The sequence below is a fragment of the Jaculus jaculus genome, chromosome 4 (genome assembly GCF_020740685.1).
Source record: "Jaculus jaculus isolate mJacJac1 chromosome 4, mJacJac1.mat.Y.cur, whole genome shotgun sequence".
In the NCBI taxonomy this organism is placed as follows: Eukaryota; Metazoa; Chordata; class Mammalia; order Rodentia; family Dipodidae; genus Jaculus; species Jaculus jaculus.
In genome coordinates this window covers 83,503,854-83,525,299 of record NC_059105.1, presented here as the reverse complement: position 1 = coordinate 83,525,299, position 21,446 = coordinate 83,503,854, and the positions used below count along the sequence as shown (strand labels likewise).

The window sequence follows — 21,446 nt, the reverse complement described above, 5'->3', positions numbered from 1 at the left end:
TATATTATACACACACACGTGTGTATGCATGTATTTGAAACTGGGCCTCATTTTTTTTTCCCCCCACTCAGACTGCATTCTCTCCCTCTTACTCCCCCGGGGGAGAGAAGAAAGATCATCAATGGCAAAGGGCAGTTGCACAGAGCAGCGCCCAGGGCCAGCTTCACACTCAGGAGAGAACGCTGCACCTCCTCCTCGTGGTTTCCGGTGCTCTACACAAAAATATGGAACACTTCACAAATTTGCGTGTCATCCTTGCGCAGGGGCCATGCTAATCTTCTCTGTATCGTTCCAATTTTAGTATATGTGCTGCCGAAGCGAGCACAAAACTGGGCCTCATTATACAGCTCAGGCTAGGATGGAGCTCACTGTCCTGCTTCAGCCTCCTGCGTGCTGGGATAACACAGGTATGTATCATCAATCCTGGCTCATAGATATTCATACATACATATATATGTCAAACTACTTTTCTTGTGTCCAAAGCGGTCATCTTCTAAGTTTCCACCCAAGCCTTGCCATGGGAGAGGTGAATGCATTTCAAATTGAACAAAATAAAAATGGCATGAATGACAACTTACATAAAATTTGCTCTCAGTAAGATGTGGTGCCACATGCCTGTTCGCTGGAGAGACTGAGGCATGATGGTCATCAATTCAAGGTCAGCCTGGGCTACTAGTAAGATTCTCTCTCAGAAAACAAAACCAAACCTCTCATTCTCCTTCCAGTGCTTCTTGTTTCATTCATTGCTGTGTTGCTAATGGCACTTTGAGTATAATTGTTCAAGTCAGAAAACTGGCATCACATTACACACCACCTCCGCTCCTAATTGCCACTCCCAGTATATGCCTAAGTTGGTCAATATTATAAATAGTTTACATTATTTAATCTATACTGTGTTCATAAAGCACATATATAATATTTTATTGTTATATAATTCCTTGAAATTTTGCAGAGTGATGGGATTTTTTTGTAACCTGGGATATACATTTATGGGTTTTCTTTTCTTGTTTTTTGGGGTTTTTTTTGTTTTGTTTTGTTTTTTTTTTTGTTTCGTTTTTGTTTTTGTTTTTGTTTTTGTTTTGTTTTTCGAGGTAGGGTCTCACTCTGGTCCAGGCTGACCTGGAATTAACTCTGTAGTCTCAGGGTGGCCTTGAACTCATGATGCTTCTCCTACCTCTGCCTCCCAAGTGCTGGGATTAAAGGCATGCGCCACCACGCCCGGTTCTTTCTTTAGTTTTTTAAAAAATTATTTGATTTTTATTTATGAATGAGAGAGAGAAAATAGACACCAGGGTCTCTAGCCATTCCCAACCAACTCCAGATGCATGTGCCACCATGTGCATCTGGCTTCTGTGGGTTCTGGGGAATTGAATCTGGCTCCTTAGACTTCACAGGCCAATGTCTTAACTGCTGAGCCATCTCTCCAGCCTCTATTTTGTTTTATTTACTTGAGAGAGTAAACACAATATTTATCTTATTGTTATTAAATTCAAAGGTGTTTTTATTATTGCTTTCTATATTTGGTACAAGTGAAAAACTCTTATAAGAAAAACCCTTATAAGAGGTTCTTATAAGGGTGAAAGGTGGGTCAAGACTGATAAGAAATATGAGCATTATCAGTACCAGTCAATACTTATATCTTGATTACCCTTGAAAGTTTATTACATAATGGCAGGAGCATAGACATACCAGAAAGCAGCATGAGGCACAACTTCTGGAAGCAAAACTTTTGAATTCATAGGAAAGGCTGCAGCCATCTTTTTATTTTATTTTATCTTTAATTTGCATCTCCCTAGTTAGTCACAGATAAGTCATGGAGCAGAGGAAATACTGAGAAAGGCTGCATCAGCATTAGGCAATTGTTTTTGCCTCCCAGTCTGTAAGTCGGGGTTCTTTAAAGGAGCAGAAAGGATAGAATAAATTGTATTAAAATGGGATTTATTGGGCTGGAGAGATGGCTTAGCGGTTAAGCGCTTGCCTGTGAAGCCTATGGACCCCGGTTCAAGGCTCGGTTCCCCAGGTCCCACGTTAGCCAGATGCACAAGGGGGCGCACGCGTCTGGAGTTCGTTTGCAGAGGCTGGAAGCCCTGGCGCGCCCGTTCTCTCTCTCTCCCTCTATCTGTCTTTCTCTCTGTGTCTGTCGCTCTCAAATAAATAAATAAAAAATGAACCAAAAAACTTAAAAAAAATAAAAATAAAAATGGGATTTATTGGATTAGTTTACAACAGTCCAACAATAAATAGCAGTTTGCAGGCCGTAGAGCCAAGAAACACTGTAGCTGCTTAGTCCAGGAGGCTAGATGCCTCAGCAATTCCAATCTGGCACCAAAGGCCTGGAGACTTCCTGGAGAGCCACTGGTGTTCAGTCTGAGCTGGTCTTTAGTCCATGCTGGAAGGCAGCAAACAGCTCTGGCAACCACGTGGGAAGAAGGGGTTCTTTTATCCCAGAGCTTCCTTAGATAAATAAAGCCTTCCTCTCAAGAAGGGCATCCCCCCACCCCCCCCACCCCCGCCCGCCGTACTGGCCCCCTCTGGAGGAAGGACTTCCACCTAGTTATTCCTTCCTTGGAAGCAACCTCAAAGAACACCCAAGAGGAATGCCTGTGGGTTCCTAAACAGATGAAGTTGACAATAGAACTTAACCATCACACTGTCTCTTGGGGGAATAAGTAAGGCTGAAAGTTGTCTATCAGTTTTTTATGGAATTTGTCATCCTGGATTGCAATTTACCTTTGTGTCCTCCTGTGCTTAGTTTACTGGCCTATGCAGTTACCACTCCCTGCCCCTGCCTCTCCCTGTATCAAGTTTTTGTTTTGGCATATCTTCATGTCACACAGTGTGTGGAATTCTCATTGTCTGGCAAATCCTGTTCTCCTCTTAACATATCCCATTCCATCCCATACTCTCCTTTTCTTATGTTATTAATTATAATTTACCTATTATAAAATACACCCACTGTAATTATGATCATGTGACCTTTAAAAAAAGATTGTATTATTTATTTATTTACTTATTTATTTATTAGAAACAGAGGGAAGGAGAGAAACAGAGAGATGGGTATGCCAGGGCCTCTAGCCACTGCAAACAAACTCCAGTTGCATGTGTATCCGGCTTATGTGGGACCTGGAGAATCGAACCTGGGTCCTTAGGCTTCACAGGCATGTGCCTTAATCGCTAAGCCATCTCTCCAGCCCTCATGTGACTTTTAGCAAGTTTACTAAGCTGTGCAATTATCACATGAGCTAGATTTAGAATATCTTTTTTTGTTTTTTTCCAAAGTAGGGTCTTGCTCTAGCCCAGGCTGACCTGGAATTCACTATGTAGTCTCAGGACAGCCTTGAACTCATGGCAATCCTCCTACCTCTGCCTCCTAAGTGCCAGGATTAAAGGTGTGTGCCATCATGCTTGGCTATTTTGTTTTGTTTTTTTGAGGTAAGGTCTCACTGTAGCCCAGGTTGACCTGGAATTCATTATGAACTCTCAGGCTGGCCTCAAACTCATATTGATCCTCCTGCCTCTGTCTCCAGAGTACTAGAATTAAAGATGTGAGTCACCACGCCCAGCTAGAATACCTTCCTGACCCCAGAAGAATCCTGTATGCCCACTTACCCTTAAAAAGTCTTTTCAGCAATGGCTCCCAAGAAATAGTAAACCAGCATATAGTATAGGTTTGTTAAGAATCCAGTAGTGCTTAGTACTATGGAAAATAAAATAGACTCTCAGGGGCAAGCAAGTGGGCAAAATCAGACGTCAGGCAAAACCACCACAAGAAACTGTGCCCCTTACTTGCAGCATCAGAAATGAACTCCAACTGCAAAAGGACAGAAACCTCTATAGTTGAGCAGACCACTGAAGTTTGGAAAAATCTTTCATGCCCCATCATGTTAGTTATTATTTTCTCCTTCTAATCTTAAAAAACCCTCATTAAAACTAACCAATGACAGCTTCCAGATGTATGAGCTTTCTGAAACTTCTCTTTCCTCTTAAACATTTTCCTCCTGTTTTAATCAGAATCTAAATTATAAAATTTGCAACTTTCCAAATAAGATCTAACTTGCTGTTGAACGAATACTTGTAATGCTGAATGTGAATTAAGATCACTGTAATTTTTCACTTTGCGATACAGATTGAAAAGAGTAATGTTTATGAACTTTCTCTGTAGTAATGTAACCAGTAGCTTTCTGGACCCTCAGGTTGTTATTAATGATAATTAACTGTGGTGGTGAAGAATTACTAACAGTTATGACCCTGGGGAGCAAAATGATGTATTTCAAAAAGCTGTTTGTTCCTTTAGGTATTAAGTAAAGCTATGCAGTCCTTTTTTAAACCCAGGAAGCTCCACACATCAGCCCTTCTCAGGTGCCAAGTACAGATCACACTCCTCCCACCATCGCCTAGCCCCTTCCTGAGCCTGTCTCGATGGCAGCAAATCATCAGGATCACCCCACTTAAGAAATCTATTCACATGAATGTGGAGTGGAGGAGACAGGATATGAGGATAAGAAATGCTCATTTTTAGCCCTTGAACACCTGCCTCCACCAGTTTGACTTTACATTAACGAAAATAGGGAGGAGAGCTTGGAATGAGTCAGCGTCATCCTCTAGCAGCACCAACTCCTGAGTGTGGGGGGCTCTGGGCAAGGAGCCTTCCACTCTCAGAATTATGGCAGCCTTGAGTGTTCACACTCCAAGTGAGGAACTTGAGAAAGTATGCACTTGAACACAGTGATTCTCTACCTTGGCTGCACATTAGAATTACCTGGAAGCCTTTCAAACATTTCATGCCCAGGCCACCAAGAACCATTAAGTCGTGTATGTGGAGAGGAGATCCAGACACCTGTATAGATTTAGAGTTTTCTAAGTGCTCTTAGAGTACAGCCAAGGGCAAGAACCACTGACTTAGTAGCAGTAGATATGGAAGGTATGCAACTCTCAGCTTCAGCTGAGCACTGGAATCACCTGGAAGTTTAAAAAGAAACTGATGTGAGCACCATGGACAGAGTTGGACACCAGGTTCAGATTTTCATTTATAAGATGAACAAGGGCTGGAGGGATGGCTTAGTGGTTAAGTCATTTGCCTGCCAACCCAGGTTCGATTCCCCAGGGCTCACATTAGGCAGATGCACAAGGCAGCGCATGTGTCTGGAGTTCATTTGCAGTGGCTGGAGGCCCTGGCTTGCCCATTCTCTCTCACTCTCTTTGTCAAATAAAATAAAATAAGTAAATAAAAATAAAATGAACAAGTTCTGAGGATCTGATGCACAGCATAGATTGTAATGAATGTGTAATCAATTCACAATCATTCATAATATTTCAAACTATAACATTATACATTGAATCTTTGCCAATCTTGTGTGTGTGTGTGTGTGTGTGTGTGTGTGTGTGTACATTATTTAGAAAGATACTGATGATGCTTGAACCTACCCCTAGAGAATTTGATTTACTTGATGCACGTTTGGGCTCAAACTCAGAAGTTTTCAAAAGCCTTCGCAGTGGTTCTAATATCTAGTCACAGTAAGAACCAGCACCTGGACTGAGAATGAATACCTTACCTTGTAGCCAGCTATGAGGGAAGGAGGCTCAGCACCTGCTAGATAGTGAGGGCCACGAGCTGAGGCAAGATATGTGGTGGGCGGGGGGAGTGCTAGGGGTAGATGCCACCCACTTCAAAAATAGGTTTGAGGGCTTGAAAGATGGCTTAGCAGTTAAGACACTTGCCTGTGAAGCATAAGGTTCAATTCCCCAGAACCCTTATACGTGGTGGTACATGTGTTATTTGCAGTGGCTAGAGGCTCTGGTGTGCCCATTCTTTTTTCCTCTCTCTCTCTCTTTCTCTTTCCCTCACTCTCTCTCATAAATATATATTTTTGATAAAAAAGGAAGTTTGGGCTGGACTTGATTATTCAGGAGGCTGAGGCAGAAGCTGAGGTACAAGAATCACAAGTTCAAAGCTTGTCTGGGCTACAAAGTGAGTTTAGGGCCAGCATGCACAACTTAATGAGACCCCTTCTCAAAATAAAGCTTGAGGTCATTCTTTGTGAATGGTGTGTGTGTGAGAGAGAGAGAAATGGGGGGGAGGAGGTGGCAGTGAAAACCTGGAAATAGAGGAACTGTGAACTATCTCTGTAACCAAAAGAGATGCGGGGAAGACAGGTTACAGAGCAGGACATTTTATATTTATAAGCAGGGATATTTGATTGGTATTTTTATGTCTTTGCAAATGCAGGGGTCATTTTATTTGCATATAGAATAGATCCAGAGTATTCCGGAGAAGATCTCATAAGTGAAGTGAATGCCCTCTTTTCCATCTCGCCATCAGCATAGGGGTGAAGGACCACTGAGTTCAAACTCTGCCCTTTACCTAAGCCCGCTCAGTAAACCCCTCCACATTCTCTGTTGGCTTCAGAGCTTGGTTTCCTTTACTTTGTCAGGTGCTTCTGCTGCAGAGATTGGGATTGGTGGAGCTGGAGACGTATTATATGGAGGCTTCTCTGGGCTTAGCCAGGAATGTTCAGATTTGAAAGCCAGGTTTGGCAGTACATAGTACTTGTCCTAGCACTAAGGAGACAGAAACTAGACAACCACCTCCAGTTTGAGATCAGCCTGGACTACATAAGGAGAGCGTGTTTCAACACACACACACACACACACACACACACACACACACACACACGCACACACACGGAACTTCCTGAGGAAGAAGTGCCAGAAAGGGAAGGTCTTATTCCATGGAGAAATGGGTCCTAAGGAGAGGAACCCTGAAGAAGATGTCGAAGAGGATCATAGAGGCAAAACATGTTTCCACCCCAGTTAAATGAGTATCATGGCTGTAGTTCGACCTGGTGAAAACCTTGTCTCCAATTTCTGATTCAGAATCGATTGAAGAACTGCATGTCCCAGTGTCTGGAGAATGAATGTAGGTCTCTCAGGTTACAGCAGCTCCCCACCTCCCTTTTGGAAATCGTGTATGATAGTTGGATTAGATCAGCATGCAACTTATTCAAGTTAAACACTAAATCTGGCTATGAGGCATTACTTGTTTAAATTGCTGCAAGCAAAAACATTATGAAACTTGTGGCTTGCCCAGGGTGATCCTGAAACTTCTTTCTGTCTGCTTTTGGAAGGGCTGACCATTTCATTTTTCCGGAGTGCTCTGTACAAGTAAAAATAAGGGGGACTCCAGGCTCTCTCGGTGCACCCGCTGGCCTCAGCCTCATAGTTCAACTAGAAATGTCCCGACCAGCTCTCCAGACAGACTTCTCTCTACCCAGCTGCCACCAGCGCCCCAGGCTTCTCCAACAAAGCCTTAATTTCCTGGTGCGGCATCAACTTCAACTGCACGCAGAAACAACTCACCCCTCTCTGCTAACATCCTAGCACTCATCCAACTAGGGACAGACAATTTCGGAAGGAGGACTCAGCACAGGTGCTTGACTTGGGGCCAGGGTTCAATTAGGTCGGGAATCCAGGACACCACGCCAAAGGGAAGAGTCCAGTGATTGACAGCTCTACATTCCCATTTCAGCCAGACTGGCCCAAGGAGTGCAGATCAAAGAGAGTGCAAAATCCACCACGAGCCGGGCTTCCACCCCATCTTATCTTTCATGTACGATTAAGCCACCAAGAAGGTGGCAGCGGTTTGCTTCAGTGTAAGCCTATGCAAATGAAGAGCCAATTGCCACATCACTTATTTATTTTTTTATTTTTTGAGAGAGAGAGAAGTGGCGCTCCAGGGCCTCCAGCAAGTCGCTGTAGCCACCACATAACCACTCTATCGGGATGTGGCGCAAACACGTTGTTTTCCTCAGACGCGGGGGTACGGTGGGGGCTCTGGAGGAGTGGGAGTTGGGGGGAGGCGTTGGGTAAATCTGTAAGATTTTCATATGCAAAAGCTCTGCAACGCTCTGCCTTGGGAACAAGTCTCCCGGGCGCCAGGAGTGACGACGGTCGCAGCGCGGGCCCCAGGCTGCGCCCGGCCTGGGGTAGGCGGCGGGGTCTGGTCCAGACGCCGGGGCTGCAGACCACAAGCTCCGCGTGGAGGCCGGAGGGATCTCTTGCGCCTGCGCAGTAGGCCCAGCGCGCGGGCTCCGAAGCCCCGCCCCTCGGGCCGCGCGGGCTCCGGGCGTTGGCGAGCTCCTGCGGGCCTCGCCGGGTCCCCTACTCCGGTTGAACGTCAGGCTGCAGGCTCCTTGCACAGGCTCCGATTCACAAAGAAAGCGGCTTAAAAGAACAGTGGAAAGAGAAGAAATGCACTTCAGAAACGTCCGTGAGACTGCATTCTTGGAAATGTCGCTACTGTCATTTGACTTGCGCCAAGTGCACTGAATGAGTACCGACACTAAGGCTGGTTCAGCCGGCTGGGGGATGTAGCTCAGTGGTAGAGCGCGCGCTTCGCATGTGTGAGGTCCCGGGTTCAATCCCCGGCATCTCCAACCAGCCAATGGCATATTTTTTCGTTCCTCCCCAGTTAAAAATCTTTTCATTCTACATTTTGCTCACAGCTAGAATATCTAGAAACAATATCAAACAAAAAAGGCCAGAAAAAAAAATGAGAACAATGCAAGAAAACAAATCTTTCGATTGCTGAAAAAGATATACGAAGGAATCGGAGAGGAAAATTTAAATTTCCATTGTACATTAAGTCTAATTTAAGAAATCTCATTTCGAGGTGTTTGAAAAGCAAAGTTGCATTGGCCGGGAATCGAACCCGGGCCTCCCGCGTGGCAGGCGAGAATTCTACCACTGAACCACCAATGCAGATGCTAGAGGGCTTCTCTTCCATGCTATACTAGGAAATATTTTTATGTCATTTATTATAGTAATTATTTGTGCACCCACAATCAGAAAAAAAATTGCGTTTTCAGTTAAATTGTTATGTTATTATTTATTGATAAAGCATTGTAAATTTCCTATTTCTCAATATTCTTGCTTCTATTAAACTTTATGACACTTTTAAAACTGCCTTCCATAAATGACAAAATTGAAGATTTTTGTCTATATGGGATTACACCATCTTCCAGCTTGTCTTTAGATTCTTAAATCATTTATGACAACTCCCTCCTCTTTTGATCTCTTTAATTATTTTAAATATCAAGATAAAATAGCCTGATGGGGATTTGTTAGGGATTGGTGGTAAGAGGCAGAGAACAGTACCCTACACATTAAGGGCATAGTGAACTAGTATAGTGACCATACACAGAACTTGGAAACAAGTTCTTGGAAATAAGATGAAAACGTGTACTATTTTGTTCCCTGTCTGAGAGTGTAGCCTTTCAGAACTCCTTGTCACTCAGTACGTATATTAAAAATAGTTGCCAGGCGTGGTGGCACAGGCCTTTAATCCCAGCATTCTAGAGGCAGAGGTGGGAAGATCATCTTGAGTTCAAGGCCACTCTGAGACTACATGGTGAATTCCAGGTCAGTCTGGGCTACCGTGAGAGGCTACCTCAATAAACTAAACACACACACACACAAGAATACTAGCGCAGACATGGAGAAAGACTATAAGGGTCACTGAAATTGTGTCAGAATTTCTACAGGGTATTTGGATGGGTTGATAAAGAGAAGAATTTGAAGACAAGCACATTACAGAATTACTAAAAGACAAAAGATATAGAGATATTAGGAAATCGATCATCTAAATTCCAGTTCTAAGTAACCTGTGAGAGAACAAGGTCAAACCATTTCATTTCTTTAAACTATAGTCTGCTCTTTTAAAATGAGAAGTAGGGGAGAACTGTGGTTTTAAAGTACCATTGTGAAAGGATCCAACTTTTCAGAGCCACCTCGAGCCATTAGCTTCCTGAGGCCACAGTTTCTTTACTCTGTCCTTTAATTTCACCAGCTCATTATTTTTGTTTTTAAATTTATTGTCAACCTCCATACATACACACAATTTACCCTGATGATAATCCCCTCCCACCTCCACCCTCCACTAACACCCCTCTTTTTTCCAACTAGGTCCTCTTTTATTTATTTATTATTTATTTATTTTGCTCTCCATCATCCATGCCATGTTGATGATCCCAGTATTGTTAGGTCTTGTGCATTTCACCTGCTTTTTATTTTTATTTATGTATTTATTGTTGGTTGGTTTGTTTGTTTTTTCCAAGGTAGGGTCTCACTCTAGCCCATGGTGACCTGGAACTCACTCTGTAGCCCTAGGCTGGCCTTGAATTCAAGCAGTCCTTCTACCTCAGCTTCCTAAGTGCTGGGACCACCACACCTTGTACACATGCTCATTTTGAAAGTATCCATTTGTTTACATTGTTTACTAGGTTACAACAAGACAAAATAAAAAATGAAAATAAACCTTTGAGACTGAAGCTGTCGCCAGGTCATTTGCAAGAAAATGAATGGAACTGAAGATCATAATGTTAGACAAATTAACCCAGGTGTAAAAGATAAATAACATGCTTCACGTGCAGAAGGTAGATTTAATGTGTGTGTGTGTGTGTGTGTGTGTGTGTGTGTGTGTGTGTGAGATGTGACCTGAAAGCAGAAGGGGCCCAATGTGGTGGCGCACGCCTTTAATCCCAGCATTTGGGAGGCTGAGGTAGGAGGATCACTGTGAGTTCAAGGTCAGCCTGACACTGCATAGTGAATTCCAGGTAAGCCTGGGCTAGAGCAAGACCCTACATGGAAAAAAAAATGAAAAAGGTAAAGTAGAGAGGGTGGAGACGGTGATATATATAAAAAGTGTACGTGAGAGCTGAGGAGCTGGTCAACAGTTAAAGAACTAGCTTGCAAAACCTGCCAGTCAGGGTCTGGGTTTGAGTCCCTAGTACTCATGTAAAGTCAGATACACAGGGTGAAGCATGCATGTGAATTTGTTCACAGTGGCAGGAGGCCCTGTAGGCCCATTCTCTGTCTCTTTTCTTGCAAATATAAATATTTATTTTTTGTTTTTCTTTTCTTTTCTTTCTTTTTTTTTTTTTTTTTTTTTTTTTGAGGTAGGGTCTTGCTCTAGTCCAGGCTGATCTGGACCTCACTGTGTAGTCTCAGGGTGGCTTTGAACTCATGGCATGCGCCAGCATGCCCAGCTAAAATATATTTTGAAAAATGGAATGTACATAATATTCATATGTGATTGTCATAATGAAACCTATTAGTTTGTGAAAAAAGATACCAGGAGTAGTGATGCTGTCAAGGGACAGGGGCAGGAGGATCATATAAAGTTCCCGGCTGGCCAAGGGTACATAGTGAGCCTCTGTCTTAAAACAAGATGAGGCCCGGCATGGGAGCACATGCTGTTAATGCCAGCACTTGGGAGGAAGAGGTATGAGAACTGCTGTGAGTGAGTTTGAGGATAGCCTGGAGCTAGAGTTCCAGGTCAGCCTTGGCTAAAGTGAGACCCTACCTCAAAAAAAAAAAAAAAAAAAAAAAAAAAAAAGGTGAAAGAAGAGGGGTGGAAGACGAGGAAGAGAAAGTATAGGAAAAGAAAAGAAGTCTCAGGGCAAACATTATTATTGTCCTACCTACATTTTGCTTTTTTACTAAATGCCTATTCAAATGTATCAAGGCCATGAGAAAAATGTGCTACCCTAAGTCATTTGTCCCATTTTCCTTCCCAAAGATTGATCTGGGCACGTTTCATATAGAAGGCAGTTAGGGTCTGAAATCTGGGATTCAAAATAAGAGGTAGGAAAGATCTCTTTTGGTCCAATTTCTTCCTTGTGACACTGCCATGGGATACCAAAATACCTGGAGGTGGCCCAATCACCGTGAGGCTGAAAGGGGCATGGAAGAGGATCCAGGAGAGAGAGACACCCAGATCCTTGGATAGAAAAACCAATAAAAAATCTTTTTGTTGGTGTGGGAGGATGCATGCAAGGAAAGGGAACAAGACTCAAGGAGTTAAACCACCCCTCGCATTTCAGCCAAAGCCCAGGTGAAACCACAGAGGAACTGGGGAGACAAGGATGAGCGCTGCTTTCCCAGTGAGCCTGACAGTCAGCAACAGGGTGAAGGAGACAAACACTCGAGACACTCAACACATACCAAAGCAGAGATCCAGAGGCTCCTAAGAGCTCATCACTGAAGTAGACTTAAAATGCACTCACCAAGACTCGGAATGTTGTGGAAGGGGGGCAGATAGATTGTAAGAGCCATAGGTTGGGATGTCATACCCAGAGTCATTGCCTCCCCCCAATAACTGACTATTGCTCCCACAATGCATAACCCACAACCCCATGGGAAACCAGCAACCCCACTGAGGAGGGCCACCAGCAGAATGGGGTCAGGGAGGAGGGAAAAGATGGTCCCAACACATGATGTATCCATACAAAGTACTTAATAAAAAAATAAAATAAAAGATGTTTTGTTTAAGTGTTCTCTCATTAAACATTTTGTTACATGCAACCACAAGCATTCAAGAGAGGGTGGAGCAAGAAAAGAATTACTAAAGCTGAGTAGAGTGGTGCACACCTTTAATCCTAACACTTGGCAGGCTGAGGCAGGGGGATTGCCTCAAGTTCAAGTCCAGCTTGGATTCCATATTGAATGCTAGGCTAGACAGAACTACATAGCAAGACCTTGTCTCCAGAAGAACAGAGAAGCAAAGGAAAGGAATTACTATGATGGCTTATGACCATGGAAGTGGTTGAGGAAAGTGGTTGATTCAGGAGCGAGTGGGCAGAAAATTGAGAAAGCAAGCCCCTGAGAGGGTGAGTTCAGATGAAATCCAGAGAACTGGAAATGCTGCATCAGAAAGTGGTTTTGCTATTCATGTGATCACGCATGGACAGATTACAAGGCTGGCTGACAGTGCCTTGGGGCTGACACACACCAACACTTCCCAGTTGGGCTCACAGGGACTGCCCTCATTGAGACTGATGGGAAGACAGCAGAGTAGTTTCATGAAATGGTCAAATGTTACACACTGTGATATACCTCAGAAGAGCAGCTTCGGGTTTATGTTTCATCAGAGATCCCTGGGGCACTTGGTCAAGGCACCAAGTCCCTGGCTGGCGTGGGCTCACCATGGAAATGTTGTCAGGCTTATATCATCAGAAGAAAGTAAACCATTAAGAAATAGAAATTGTTCATATAATGCACTCACCAAAGCAAGGCCATTTTTTTTTTTTAAAGCTGTGAGTGATTGTATTGATTTAATACACACAGCTTATTTCTGTCCCAGGTTACAAACTAGCCCTGGGGAGATGGGGGAGCCTGTCATTTGGATTGCCCTTTACTGGCTGGGAATTAAATCATTACTTATTCCATTTTAGAATCACAAGTAGTACCCTAAGGCCTACTTTCCTAAGGATTAAAATCAAGGCATGGAGATGAAGAATCCAGGTATAATTCTCTGATGCATGCAGATGTTGAGAATGCAGCAATTTTTCCTGGAAAGCTGTCACCATGACATCATCTGCTCCTGTCCCCCAGTCCTCAAGCATGTCTAATTAGTCAACAAGCCTGACTTTCCTTCTTTAAAATGATGTGCAATTTTGTTCTTCCTCCTCATCACATTCTCTCATGGGCGGGGGAGGGGAGGGAGGGAGGGAAGTGTGCAGAGACTTACCTCCCTGGGCTCCCCAACAAGCCATGCCATGTGCAGCAACCAGTTGAATTTTTCTTTCTTTTCCCTCCCTTACTCCTTCCTTTCTTTCTCCATTTCTGTCTCCCTTTAATTTTTGAAAATGCAACCATTCCTTTACAGTTGATTCAAAAGTGAATGAATTTCAAAACTCTGCAGGGTCCATGCAATGGAAGAAATGCAGATGGGAGAAATGCAGTGTAAATTTCTAACCCTTCTTTCTTCCAACGTGCAGCACCATTCAAGCCCTGTTGTCCTATACCACGTGACCACCACCATCTACAGGCAGAAATGGCCTTTAAGTCCCTGACCAATGATGCTTTTCTTCCCAAGTTGTTGTGTGCTTTAAGTACACACATACACGCGCGCGCACACACACACACACACACACACACACACACACACACCTGTGGTTAAGAATTCAAACAGCGATAGCTGGGAAATGGAACCAGCCTAGATGTCCCTCAACAGATGAGTGGATAATGAAGATGTGGTACATTTATACAATGGAGTTCTACTCAGCGGTAAAGAAAAATGAAGTTATGAAATTTGCAGAAAAATGGATGGACCTGGAAAGTATTATACTAAGTGAGGTAACCCAGGCCCAGAAAGCCAAGCGCCACATGTTCTCTCTCATATGTGGATCCTAGCTACAGATGACTGGGCTTCTGCGTGAGAATGAAAATACTTAGTAGCAGAGGCCAGTAAGTTGAAAAGGAGACATAAAGGGTGGAGAAAGGAAGGGAGGAGGCTACTTAATAGGTTGATATTGTATATATGTAATTACAATGATTGTAATGGGGAGGTAATATGATGGAGAATGGAATTTCAAACGGGAAAGTGTGGGGGTGGGGAGGGAGGGAATTACCATGGGATATATTTTATAATCATGGAAAATGTTAATAAAAATTAAAAAAAAAAAAAAGAATTTAAACAGCGGGCTGGAGAGATGGCTTAGTGGCTAAACATTTGCCTGTGAAGCCTAAGGACCCCGGTTTGAGGCTCGACTCCCCAGGACCCACGGTAGACAGATGCACAAGGGGGTGTATGCGTCTGGAGTTCGTTTGCAGTGGCTGGAGGCCCTGGCGCGTCCATTCTCTCTCTCTTTCTCTCCTGTCATTGTCAAATAAATAAAGATTAAAAGAAAATTCAGATAGAGCCTGAGTAGTGGCACACATCTTTAATCCCAGCACTAGGCAGAGGTAGGAGGATTGTCATGACTTCAAGGCTACCCTGAGCCCATATAGTGAATTTCTAGCCTGGGCTAGAGCAAGACCCTACCTGGAACCACTAAAGAAAAAGAAAAAAGGAGGAGAAGGAAAGAATACAAATGATTTAGAGCATACTCACTGAAAAGCTCTCTCCATCCCATCTCAACCAGATACCTGGTTGCTTTTCTTAAACATTTATCAGTTTATATATGTGTTTCCTTCCAAAGATATATCTATGGAGATATAAATTATTTGGGGGATGGAGAAATGGCTTAGTGGTTGTGGTCGTTTGATTCAGGTGTCCCCCATAAACTTAGGTGTTCTGAATACTAGGTTCCCAGCTGATGGATATTTGGGAATTAACGCCTCCTGGAGGGAGTGTATTGTTGGGGTCAGGCTTATGGGCTTTATAGCCAGTTTCCCCATGCCAGTGTTTGGCACACCCTCCTGTTGCTGTGGTCCACCTTCTGTTGGCCAGGGGGTGATGTCCACCCTCTGCTCATGCCATCATTTTCCCCTGCCATCGTGGAGCTCCCCCTCGGGCCTATAAGCCACAATAAATCTCTTTTTCCCAGAAGCTGCTCTTGGTTGGGTGATTTCTACCAGCAATGTGACCCAGACTGCAACAGTGGTTAAGCTGCTTGCCTGCAAAGCCTAACAGCTCCCTAATATCCATGTGAAGCCTGATGAACAAAGTGGCACATGCATCTGGAATTGGTTCACAGCGTCTGGAGGCCCTGTTATGTCCATTCTCTCTTCTCTATCTCTTTATGCTTGCAAATGAATAAATATTTCTAAGAATGGTACATAATGCTTTTTTATTTTCATTTATTTTCTCTCTTGAGACATGGTTTTTCATTGAACCTAGAACTCATGGATTCAGCTGACCAACCTACATCATACAGGGAGCTGGGGAACCCAACTCAGGTCTTTCTGCTTACAAGGAGGCACTTGCTCTTTGAGCCATTTCCCCAGGCTGGTTGTGTTCAGTTTTAACTGCCCTTTAAGGAGATAGGAATGAAGACATTATTATTATTATTATTTAATAATCACAAGTAATGTGTACCAATGCCAAGTTTCCTGAGAATTAGAATCAAGATTTGAGAATGAAGACTCCTGTATCCATCAGATACAAGAAGACCATGAGGGATGGAGGGATGGCTCAGCCACTAAACCTTTTTGCCTGCAAAGCCAAAGGACCCAGATTTGATTCCCCAGAACCCACTTTTGCCAAATGCACAAGGGGGCACACACATCTGGAGTTTCGTTTGTAGTAGCTGGAGGCCCTGGCACACCCATTCTCTCTCTCTCTTTCTCTCTCTCTCTCCTTCCCTCCCTCCCTCTTTCAAATAAATAAATAAATAACATATTAAAGAAGACCATGAGAAAGTGCTCTAAATGGAGGTGCCCCACCTAACCCTCACCTGACATGGGTCCCTTAGTGGAGACTATTTTTGATTTGTTGCTGGTAGGAGCAATGCTCAAGTCAATACTTTCAAACAATGTCACTTGACATGAACTTTGCAATGGCTAAGAGGAAATTCCAGTGCAGTTGCTCAGTCAAAGTTTGAGTGTATTATGAATTTTAATGCACAATGTAGAATTACTCAGAATTAAGAAAATATACTCTAGACTGGGCGTGGTGGCGCACACCTTTAATCCCAGCCCTCGGGAGGCAGAGGTAGGAGGATTGCTGTGAGTTCGAGGCCACCCTGAGACTACAGAGTGAATTCCAGGTAAGCCTGGGATACAGTGAGACCCTACCTCAGAAAACCAAAATAAAATAAAATAAATATATATATATACATATATATGCTCTAAAACTACATTGAGATTCCATCTCACTCCTGTGAGATTGGCCACCATCATGAAAACAAATGACCATAAATGTTGGCGGGGATGTGGAAAAAGAGGAACCCTCCTACACTGCTGGTGGGAATGCAATCTGGTCCAGCCATTGTGGAAATCAGTGTGGAGGTTCCTAAAACAGCTAAAGATTGATCTACCATATGACCCAGCTATATATCCTAAGGACTCATCTCATTTCCTTAGAAGTACGTGCTCAACCATGTTTATTGCTGCTCAATTTATAATAGCTGGGAAATGGAACCAGCCTAGATGTCCCTCAACTGATGAGTGGATAATGAAGATGTGGCACATTCGTACAATGGAGTTCTACTCAGCAGTAAAGAAAAATGAAGTTATGAAATTTGCAGAAAAATGGATGGACCTGGAAAGGATTATACTAAGTGAGGTAACCCAGGCCCAGAAAGCCAAGCACCACATGTTCTCTCTCATATGTGGATCCTAGCTACAGATGATTGGGCTTCTGCGTGAGAAGGAAAATACTTAGTAGCAAAGGCCAGTAAGTTAAAAAGGAGATATAAAGGGAAGAGAAAGGAAGAGAGGAGGGTACTTAATAGGTTGATATTGTATATATGTAAGTACAATGATTGAGATGGGGAGGTAATATGATGGAGAATGGAATTTCAAAGGGGAAAGTGTTGCGGGGGTTAGGGAGGGAATTACCATGGGATATTTTTTTATAATCATGGAAAATGTTAATAAAAATTAAAAAATTAGAAAAAAAAAGAAAATATGCTCTCCTTGCAGATACATTGTCTGTTTATCTATCTCTATCTATCTATCTATCTATCTATCTATCTATCTATCTATCTAATCTATCTAAATATCTATCTGGACTGGAGAGATGACTCAGCAGATAGAGGGCTTGCATGCAAAGCCTGATGGTCTGGGTTTGATTCCCCAGTACCCACATAAACCCAGATGCACAATGTGGTGCTTGCGTCTGGAGTTCATATGCACTGGTGGGAGGCCCTGGCATACCTATACTCACTCACACACTCTCTTTCTCTCATCTTTCAAATAAATAAATAAAATTTTTAAAGAAAATAGAGTTCTAGGTTTTGAAATCATTATACTCACTCTTTGCTCGCACCCTTGTGGATGCCTCTAAGCTCTGCTAGGCTGATAGGGGAGCTTCATGAATGATGAAGTCATTAGCTACTGCTGTCCTGTTGCAGTTCTTAATATCTGAACAGATGTCTGGTGCTTCCATTTTGCTAAAGTCTAGAAAATTATGCAGCCACTCTTAGCCAGATTTTCCAGGATTTCCACTGGTTCATATTACTTTCTGTCTTCAGAACATTTCTCCTTGTCTATGCATCTTCTGAAAAGATTTCAACTTTATCTCCCTTCAAGCCTTAGAAGTCTTGTTCCACTGTCAAAACCAATTTCCTCCCCTTTCTGTCTTATTCCAAAGCTCTGTCTCTTCTAGCCTGCAGATTATCAGTTCTCCCCTTATTGTCTCAGTTTTGGAGGATTCATTTATTTTCTCTAGGCCTCAGTGTCTTAGGTATGAAATGAGGGTATTTTTTCTAGAGCACCACGGTTCTTAGTGGTGGTAGTCTATGAACATTACATTTGAATATGAGTTTAGTTTGATGTTGTAGAAAAAGTATGTGAATTTGTATAAGTGAAAGTTTGTAGTGCTAAGTGTTACTGGTAAGGTGACAGAGACCAGATTTGGATGCAGAAGACATTTTCTCACTACACTAAACTCTATGAAGTTATGAAAGAAATTCAAGTTTTGAAAAGAAATATCAGTGGAAATGATGGCACACATTTTTGTTCATTTTTTAAATTTATTTGTTTGAGAGCAACAGAGAGAGAAAGAAGGAGGGAGAGAGAGAGAGAGACAGAATGGGCATACCAGGGCCTCCAGCCACTGCAAACCAATTCCAGAAGTGTGCGCCCTCTTGTGCATCTGGCTAACGTGGGTCCTAGGGAGTGAGCCTCAAACAGGGCTCCTTAGGCTTCACAGGCAAGTGCTTAGCCACTAAGCCATCTCTCCAGCCCATGGCACACACTTTTATTCTCAGCATTTGGGAGGCTGAGGTAGCAGAATTGCCCCGGATTTGAAACCAGCAAGGGTCACAGACTAAGCTTCAGGTTCACCTGTACTACGTACAGTGAGACTCTGTTTCAAAAACAAAAAGGGGGCTGGAGAGATGGCTTAGTGGTTAAGACACTTGCCTGTGAAGCTTAGGAACTCAGGGTCAATTCCCCAGTACCCATAATGCACAAGGTGGTGCATGCATCTGGGGTTTGTATGTTGTATCTCTTTCTCTCTAGCTGCCTCTTCCTATTCCTCTCTCTTTCAAATAAATTAAAAATAAATAAATAAGCAAAACAACACAAGTGAAAACAAAAAGGACAACAAGACAGGCATGATGGCTCCTGCCTATAATCACAGCACTAAGGAGACTGAGGCAGGAGAATTACCTTGAGTTTGATCCAGCCTGCAATACACAGTAAATTCCAGGTCAGTAAGGACTAAAGTGAGACCCTATCTCAAGAAAGAAAGAGGGGCTGGAGAAATAGCTCAGTGATTAAAGACACTTGCTACAAAGGCTGATGGTCTGGGTTTGATTCCCAAACCAGAAGCATAGTGGCACATGCATCTGGAATTCTTTTGCAGTGACCGGAGGCTCTGGCATGCCTATTCTCTTTGTCTCTCTCTCTCTACATGCAAATACGTAAATTAAAAAAATATTTCAAAAAGAAAGAAAGAGGAAAAAGGAAAAGAGCAGAAAAAGAAGGAAAGAAGGGAAGGAGGTACGGAGGGAGGGAGGGGGTCGAGAGAGTTGGGAATCATGTTTAGTTGAGGGTGTTTTGTTTTGCCCTGCTTTTTGTTTGTTGAGACAGTCTGACTATGAGCTCTTGCTAGTGCTGTATTTGCTACATATCCCAGTGTAGTAGACGGTTTCATGATGCTGAGACTAACATCCAACCAAACACAGTTTGTGAAAGGAAGGGTTTTATTTTGAGCTTTATTTCAGATCCAAGGGAAGTTCCACCAATGGTGGAAGAAGCTGGCTCCCTTTCATAAATGCAAGCAGAGGAGGAGAAACCGCCAGTAGCCAACAAACACCAAAAAGCAGCAAGCAGGAGTCCCACCAGAGCTCAAACCTCCCTGCACACCTTTAGTGCTGGGATTCAGAGCCTCTTTGCTGTAGCAGTAATCTGCCTGCTAGGAGCTAAAGCAGCAAGCTCATTTTTTTTTTTTTTTTTTAATTTTTACTTGAGAGGGACAGACAGAGAGAGAAAGAGGGACAGAGAGAGAGCATGGGCGCGCCAGGGCCTCCAGCCATGGCAACGAAGTCCAGACGCATGCGCTCCCTTGTGCATCTGGCTAACGTGGGTTCTGGGGAATCGAGCCTTGAACTGAGGTCCCTAGGCTTCACAGGCAAGCGCTTAACTGCTAAGCCATCTCTCCAGCCCCTTGTTGTTGTTTTGTTAAGGGAGAGTCTCCTCACTCAGGCTGGCTTGGAATTCAGTGTGTGGTCTCAGCCTGGCCTTGAACTCCCAGCAACCCTCCTACTACCTTCGCCTCCTAAATGCTGGGATTAAAAACATGCACCACCATGCCCCTGCTGTAAACTCAGTTTTAATGAAACACCTGAATCGATGGGAGAGAGGCATTTAAACTATCACACTCAACCTGTTTTGGCAATCTTCCTGCTTCACTCACGCAGGTTCTCAGATTTCAAATATGCAGAACCATGCATCCATATCTTCATTTGTATTTTCTAGCCCAGGCTGGCCTGGAACTCACAGCAATCCTCCTAACTCAGCCTTCCAAGGGCAGGATTAAAGGTGTGTGCTACCACTGGGATATATATATATATTGGGTTTTCAAGGCAGGGTCTCACTCTAGTCCAGGCTCACTTGGAATTAACTATGTAGTCTCAGGGTGGCCTCAAACTCACAGCAACACGGCAATCCTCCTACCTGTCTCCCAAGTGCTGGGATTAAAGGCTTGTGCCACCATGCCCAGCTTTCACAGATTATTATTATTTTTTTAATAAAGAGCAGCACTTTCTTTTTTTTGAGATTTTATTTTTATTTATTTATGAGAGACAAAGAGAGAGAGAGTGAGAAAGAGAGAGAATGGGCACACCAGGGCCTCCAGCCACTGCAAACGAACTCCAGACGCATGTGCCACCTTGTGCACCTGGCTTACATGGGACCAGGAGAATCGAACTGGGGTCCTTAGGCTTTGCAGGCAAGCTCCTTAACCACTAAGCCATCTCTCCAGCCCTCACAAATAAATTTTTAAGTGGATCAATAAAGGAATTTAAGCAAGTAGTGTTGTGGAAATTACCTCAGGGGGAGGAAGTGAAATGACAGAGAACATTATGGGCTTGTCCCTGTGCATTAGATAGAATAAATTTATTTATTTAAATATTGTTTATTTGAAAGCAGAGAGAGAATGAGAAAGAGAGAGGAGATGTGTGCACCAGAGCCTCTTGTCACTAAAAATGAACTCTAGATTAATGTGCCGCTTTGTGCATCTGGTTTTACATGGGTACTGGGGAATCGAACCTGAGCTATCAGGTTTTGCAAGTAATCATCTCTCCAGCCCATGATGTTATAAATTTAAAACTACTCATACAAAACAGTACATGCTTTGTAAGATAGAAGATGTAACAGATATAATGATGGCTTCTGGGGAGTCAAAATGAAATAAAAAATGAAGATAAAAAAGAGTAAATGTCTGGGTGTGGTGGCGAATGCCTTTAATCCCAGCACTTGGGAGATAGAGGTAGGAGGATTGCGGTGACTTTGAGGCTACCCTGAGACTACATAGTTAACTCCAGCTCATTCTGGAC

At 43.2% G+C, this 21,446-nt stretch overlaps 3 non-coding genes across 3 annotated transcripts; 1 reads left to right on the top strand and 2 right to left on the bottom strand.

Moving 5' to 3' along the window:
• Window positions 1–218: 218 nt before the first annotated feature.
• LOC123460336 lies at window positions 219–325 on the bottom strand. The gene has a single exon (XR_006636901.1). It is a non-coding gene; the product is annotated as a U6 spliceosomal RNA (small nuclear RNA).
• An 8,035-nt stretch (window positions 326–8,360) lies between these two features.
• Trnaa-cgc lies at window positions 8,361–8,432 on the top strand. The gene has a single exon. It is a non-coding gene; the product is annotated as a tRNA-Ala (tRNA).
• A 254-nt stretch (window positions 8,433–8,686) lies between these two features.
• Trnag-gcc lies at window positions 8,687–8,757 on the bottom strand. The gene has a single exon. It is a non-coding gene; the product is annotated as a tRNA-Gly (tRNA).
• Between the last annotated feature and the right edge of the window lie 12,689 nt (window positions 8,758–21,446).